The sequence below is a fragment of the Pocillopora damicornis genome, chromosome 2 (genome assembly GCF_964200805.1).
Source record: "Pocillopora damicornis chromosome 2, jaPocDami1.2, whole genome shotgun sequence".
Classification (NCBI taxonomy): Eukaryota; Metazoa; Cnidaria; class Anthozoa; order Scleractinia; family Pocilloporidae; genus Pocillopora; species Pocillopora damicornis.
Genome location: NC_142671.1, coordinates 4205279 through 4212131, shown reverse-complemented (window position 1 = coordinate 4212131; position 6853 = coordinate 4205279). Strand labels below are relative to the sequence as shown.

The window sequence follows — 6853 nt, the reverse complement described above, 5'->3', positions numbered from 1 at the left end:
TCAGTGCGTTACACCTTTGACCCCTAAGAGTGACTTGCATCTTAATTCTCCTCACAACATCATCTGTCTGAATCACAGATGACCCTAACCCTAAGTATTTTATTGGGAGATAAATGGAGAACAAAATGGGGAATTTGCTAACAGATGTTAATGAGTAAAGGTATAAACTGGTTGGGTATCATGTTTACAAGCGACCGAAAAAGTCCCTACAACTTAGAGTGTATCATGATTACAGGGGGTAGGTTTCTAAAGAAATTGTGGTGCTGCGTCGGTGGGAGAATAAAACAAGCTAATTTTGTGTTACCAACTGACTTGGTAACGTAAATTGGCCACTGTAAAGAGTTTTAAAACTGGCACTTCGAGCGTAAGCCCTCTGTTAGCCCTTCGTTAGCCCTTCGTTAGCCCTTCGTCATTTGCTCTGGCGAAGTACTCACCCTCAAAACGTCATCTTTGAAACTCTCAGGTCAACGGTGGCCAACTTACGTTCTCAACTCAGTTGGTAATACTAAATTGCCTTATCAAGATTACAACCAACCGAATAAATGCAAACAACGGAAAGAAAAGTCAAGCTAATTATTTCTTACAACAGACAGTGTAACCAAGCTCATTTTTTCTTACAACTGACAGAGTATTATGATAACAACCAATCGAATAAGTCAATACCAACTTCTTACTAACCGAGCGTGAGGGCTGTACTAAGGACTATTGGTCATAGGTTGGCAAGTAGTTTGTTAGCTTTCGTGAACAAAAATACACGGCTTATGACCGTTTCCGTGCCTTATGATAAAACAAGCTGGTGGGGTGATGTCTACATTTTAGCAAATATAAAGTATAAACTAGCTAATTTTTGCAGCTGACTAAAACAAAGTGTGTACAGCTGACAGAGTAAAATTTCCAAGTGACTATATAAGTCTGCGCAACAAACCAGACGGTACTTCAATAACGGCAAGTTGCGGAGTGATATTGAGAGAAAGTTATGAGAGAAACTGACCGAGTGATGTTCACATTGGACCGCAGAAGTGTAAACGAATGGCTGAGTTACTTCATTCCAGACTTCTGCCCTTAAGGCATAGAAAACGGCCATTGATGTCAGGATTAGACACTTGATCTCTTTAGGCTAGTTCCCTTATAACCTTTGGGAGTATTTTTTCTCGTTAAGCAAGAAAGTAACGAAAGATGTCACCATTCTTGCGGACTAAATAATGAAACATTCCGGCTATGATAAGCTGGGTCATTAAGTATTGTTCGAGCCCACACTCCGGTTCCTCCTCTAAAAACAACGGCGGAAATCATGGCCAACCCCATACGAAAGTGAAAGGAAACGACCTCGGAAAAAAATTCCCAACTTGTATAGAGTGTTATCATGGAACGAAAATGGAGCAATTATTACTACCCTTATTACCCTTGTGTGTTTTTTTGTCAGGAAGAAATAATATTTTTTAGCTCAAGTTATCCAAACTTCTGTCTGCTAACAATTGCCCTTGTGACTTTTAATACGAAATATTCTTTCGACATTCAAAAACTCATTAATAATTCATAAGCCCATTAACCTATCAAATGGTAGATAACGTGCAGTGACTTTATATCGATAAACCTCATCCTTATTAGTATGCGGTGTTTTATCAGATATAAAGACACTGCACGTGACTTATGAATATTAATTAATTATCAACACAGAAACTGACACAACAAATGGTGGGAACATATTTAATGTTCTTTCAACAAATTTCACACAGTAAATTTACTTTTGCACCAAATTAATAGTACAGTTGTGAAATACACATCTGGAAAAATTCTCTATTCCATTAGTACAGTAATCTGGTAAAGGCATATTAGACAATACATCATCTGAAACTGAAATCTGTTTTTCTCGTATGCTTAATTTCTAACGTTCACAAAAGCATAATTGTTATGAACTCTCTTGACACGCGCTTTTCCAAGAATGTTTTTGAAGCCGCTCAAAAAACTCGCAGCACGTGTTTTATCGGGTCAAAAACCACTCGACTACGCCTCGTGGTTTTAAACCCGATAAAACACTCCTGCTCGTTTTTTAAACATTACATAACCGACAATGCACAACTTCTTGGTTATAGTCAGAGTTTCAAATGCTAATTGATTGTAGGGATCAAATTGAGTTAAATTTTTCTCGTAAGATGTTTCATTCTTCCTACCGGTAATTCGCGAAAGCCACTGCCCCAAATTCTGCCCCTCTTAAGCGCGTCGCCCACGGAAAGGTGTGTGGTCGACCCAGACAATTCTGAATACTCTTTCACTGAGTTGTGATGTTTACTAAGTTCGTACACCCCCAAAAATAGCTTTTGCAGCAATGGCCTAAATAGCTAATCAATTCCAATCCAGACTATAAATGACGGTGTTTCTTCAGTCCGTCACTGTTTCATATTATAACCTTTAGTTGCTTAAAGCAAGAGAGAGCTTCACATTATATAAGATGAATTCCCTTTTCAGAGTTTCTAATTGGCTGTTCGGGCCAATACTGTTGGTGATTCTACGATCCTCTACGATCTACGATCCTCGGCTTTGTTATTTCCATTCTGCTCATTTTCGTGCAACTTTGTTGACGAAACTTTCGTATTTTTATTCAACAGTTAAAAATTGTGCTGAGCTGCACAGATCTGGTCAGGGAATCAATGGTATTTATACAATCACACCTGACAACTCACAAGCCTTTGATGTATACTGCGACCAGACAACAGACGGTGGAGGCTGGACAGTGTTCCAGAGAAGACTAACTGGTTCCGTTGATTTTAACCGCAGTTGGGCTGACTACAAACATGGTTTTGGAAGTTTCCTCGATGGTGAATTTTGGCTCGGACTGGATAAGATCCTCCGGCTGACTAAAAAGAATAAAAACAACAGGCTTAGAGTGGATCTGGGGGTCGATTCTAAAACAATTGTTTACGCTGAATATAAATGGTTTGGAATTGCGAACGAAACGGCTGAGTACCAGCTGAACATTGGCAATTTGGCAAGTAAGTCAATAAAAGCAACAATTAATGACAAGTAGCTTCGTTGGGTGACAATAAATGAAACAGTGAAGCAAAAGGATACGACTTTCTGGGGAAAAAGAAAATGATTGTAGTACCTATCAGTCGACAGACAAAACGATTAAGATCTCTAACTCTCGGGACTTGACTGGTTTTCCCGGTCTTGAAATCAAAGCCAGAGGGTAAAGAAGATGAATTTGGTCCATCGAGTATCAACAAAATGACTACACTGAAGAGCTTAGTTATAGCCGTCGTTACTATCGAAGTAAGCGTCATATAAGCTTTTTAACAATAAATCACCTCGATTATTTTTTCTTGTATACGTTTTCGTCTAGACTAAGCACTTTGTGAGCATATTACCGCTGTATATGTGCGTGTTACTCTAATGAATAGATTTCGTGTAGTATTCCTTTAACGAGTCCCTGACTCAGCTAGGGGTCTGAAAATCTGACCTGTAATGCAAGTATTAGAGCTCAATGTCGCAATGCTCAGATTCACATTTTTCTTTTCCCTTTTTTTTTCACACTTATCTTCTCGAGATTAAAAAATCTTTTTTCTCATTTTTTTTTCATCTTGACAAAAATTGCGCAAAAGTTTCAAATAATTTATGAGTGGATCTTACTTTTTTAACAGATGCGACTGTCAATGATTCTCTCCTTGATCATAATGGCTCAAAGGTTAGAACCTGGGATCAAAAGCATTCCATCTGTCCTGAAAAAGTAGGGGGAGGCTGGTGGTTCCCGGAAGACTGTGCTATTCGTTCAAATCTAAACGGAATTTATGAAAGCAAAGAAAACGCAAAAATTCATTGGGGAAAATTAGATCTTGACGATCCTACTCGCACTCCCAAAACAACAAAAATGAAAATCAGACCTGCAGGCTTCAAACGGCGAGAAGAGAGGCGGACAAAACGAGGAACAATGAAAGAAAGGCTGTGATGGTGAAAGAGCGCGTTCACATATTTCCTGAGAGAACACCGATTTGTTTTCTGAACTTCTCATGTATATCAAGGAATTTACGCTTTTGATTGAAGGACTACTGTTGATCTCACTAAATTTCTATTTGTCAATTCTGGATTACAGTGATGAGGTCGATTCAGAGCATTTCAGTAAGTTATAACATTCTTTTTAATCAACAAATGTGGCTGTCGTTGGTATTTAAGAATTCCCAACACTGACAACGCAATGACGATAATCAAATTAGAGAAAACTATTTGTAGAAATATTTGTAACCGAAATGCGAACGAAACGGCTAAGTACCCACCGAACATTGAAAATATTGCAAGTAAGTCGACAAAAACAACTATGAAAATTAACTCCGTTGCACGATCATAAATAAAGCATACAACTTTCTTGAAAAGGAATTTATGGATACAACTGAACAAGAATGATCAATTGGAGATATTTAGATCCTAAAGATGTTACCCGCGCTTCCAGAACATCAGAAATGAAAATCAGACCAGTGAAATTTTATTTGAGCTTTCGAAATGAACTTTTCGACCCTATGACTTGATTAAGACACCTGATCGACCAGAAAAGCAAATGGCATACGGTGAAGAAAGTGGCGGATAAAACCAGGACCAAAGGTGCGAACAATCGATTAAAGCGAAAATGAAGTTCACGCAATTTATACAAGAAAATAAAGTAATTCGGAGTAAGGTTGAACTGAGCAGTGAAGGCGTAATATTAGACAATGCACCAAAGGTGGAGAAATTAATAGGGGAACACTGTATTTGACCATTATTGGTGAAATATCTTAGTTCCACAGTAAATTGTGTGAACCCAAAAATAACTTTCTGATCGTGTAAACTGGTCGTCCGGGCAAGAGTAATCCAGAGAAGACTGTCATCATCATTGTTATCAGAGTCAATTGACTTTGATGAGGACTTCCGCCTATTTTGTCGAATTGTCAGTCATTACTAATGTGTCACTCTGAAAATGGTTATTAGATGGTTATCAAATGGTTATTTGATCGCCTAAGGGAGTTCTCTCTTTCGACAGAACAATATTATTAATAAAGAACAGACTGAAATGTTTATCTGTCTTGTCACGGAGTTAGGACAAAGAAGACATCTCCGAGTCCCCAAGAGGGATCGAAACTCACACCTTCAGATTCCATGCTCGGAAGCTCTACCATTGAGCCACGTCGACTCAATGGTGAGCCATCACGTGAACCAATAATTCCCAAATGCCCCAAGCTTGTGACATTTCTCCAAACAATCACTTTCGGGTCGGATAATGTGATGATAAAATCATTGTTTGTTGACATCTATAAGCTTACTTGTCAACCAACGGTCAAAATACCCTTTTACGGTGAGAAAGGCTTTCTCGGTAAGCACAAAGGGCCAAGAAGCAAAAACCGTGAAAAGGCTTAAATTGTCAGACTAAGAAATTTGGTAAATGATCGACGATACTTACCGCTGAAGGAAACGGAAACGAAGCGGAAGCGATGAGCAGTCAATCGTGTCTATTTCAAGATATGCAATTCCACGGCTGGAATGGAATGGGTCTTGACTAAGCATTCTACAAGAACTAAGTTATGGGGCCAGAGATTTCAACCCTTTGAAATATAAAGGGGAAGGTTGGACACGAGCAAGAAAGAATCGTGCTAAAAATACTTTTAGTGAAGCAGAAAAAACATTCTTATTTGTCAATGGAAAGGGAAAAAAAACAAAACAAAGCAAAAGCAATCAAAGGGCTCTTGGAGCCAGCTCATTCATATCATGGCTTAAGTTTATATTGATTTCTTGGACTTACTGAATACAGTTGAATTCAGTTTATGTGATTTTTTAAGACTTATAGAATAAATTTCTTTTATTTTGGGGGCAGTTGTGTGATAAGAAAACGTGTGCATTCTTCGCGATGGGAATTGGAAAAAAGCCGTTGTGTAGGCTGGAGGTGGGATGAGTAGAGGTCATTAGGCAGTCAGTGTCCTTTTTGTTGGTGTGTGTATGTGTTTGTGGTGCGGGGGGTGGGCCGGTGGTCATAATCAGGTATCAAATGTTGCTCTAACAGCAAGACATTAGTAGCCCTCATCTTTCACCATCATTTGCACTATTATGAAATATTCCTTGCCCGATTTATGATATCTCTTGTTTTTAACAAAGAGGTCACTGCATTTGATTTTAAACAAAGCGGCCACAATCGTTCTTAATAGAATTTCAAGCCTCCATGCAGTCTGATTTTCGCATATTAATATTTGCGTAGTCACCAAACAGATGAGGGATAAAACTACCGGAAAAGTAAAGAAATGGCCAGTCACGAAAGCAACGCTTCGCTTTTCTATATAGAAATTAGGTGTGAACATTTCGGCTACTCGATACAAGTTGTATTTGTAGAAGTTCGGAAACGTGATTTGAGGTTATTATTTTTATTAAACCATACAAACATTTTATTTCTTTCCATGTGAGTTTTTGAGCTTCATCGAAATTAATTTTGACTTTCACTAAGTGGGGGCGGGGAGTAACACGCGAGACTACTTCCCTTCACGGTCCACAATGCAACTTCCGTCTACGGAATACAACTTCCGTCCACAATCGACAACTTCCGTCAACATCTGCTTCACCACAATATCTCATTCAAAACTTCCAGGATGAATGAGCTAGAAAGGAAGAGCATTGGGGAAAACGATCCCGGAAACGGGAGCTTTTCGTCCAAACGGAAAGGTTGGAATCAGAGTGTTGAATTCCAATTAAGAAGATTTACGTCTTTCACTACTTTTTAATGTCCAGTCCTTACGGAGAGAGGAGAAATAGCGCTATATATATATCTTAGAAAAAAATCATAAAGAACTCTACCTCAAGCGTGCAAAAGAGTGGGTTGATTCTCAGCCCACATGACACATATGCT

The 6853-nt window shown here is 38.7% G+C and overlaps 1 long non-coding RNA gene across 1 annotated transcript; it reads right to left on the bottom strand.

Moving 5' to 3' along the window:
* Positions 1-2632: 2632 nt before the first annotated feature.
* On the bottom strand, positions 2633-5745 carry LOC149049596 (uncharacterized). Its single transcript, XR_016183883.1, has 2 exons — positions 5423-5745; positions 2633-2855 (listed from the first exon to the last, which is right to left on the bottom strand). It is a non-coding gene; the product is annotated as an uncharacterized LOC149049596 (long non-coding RNA).
* Between the last annotated feature and the right edge of the window lie 1108 nt (positions 5746-6853).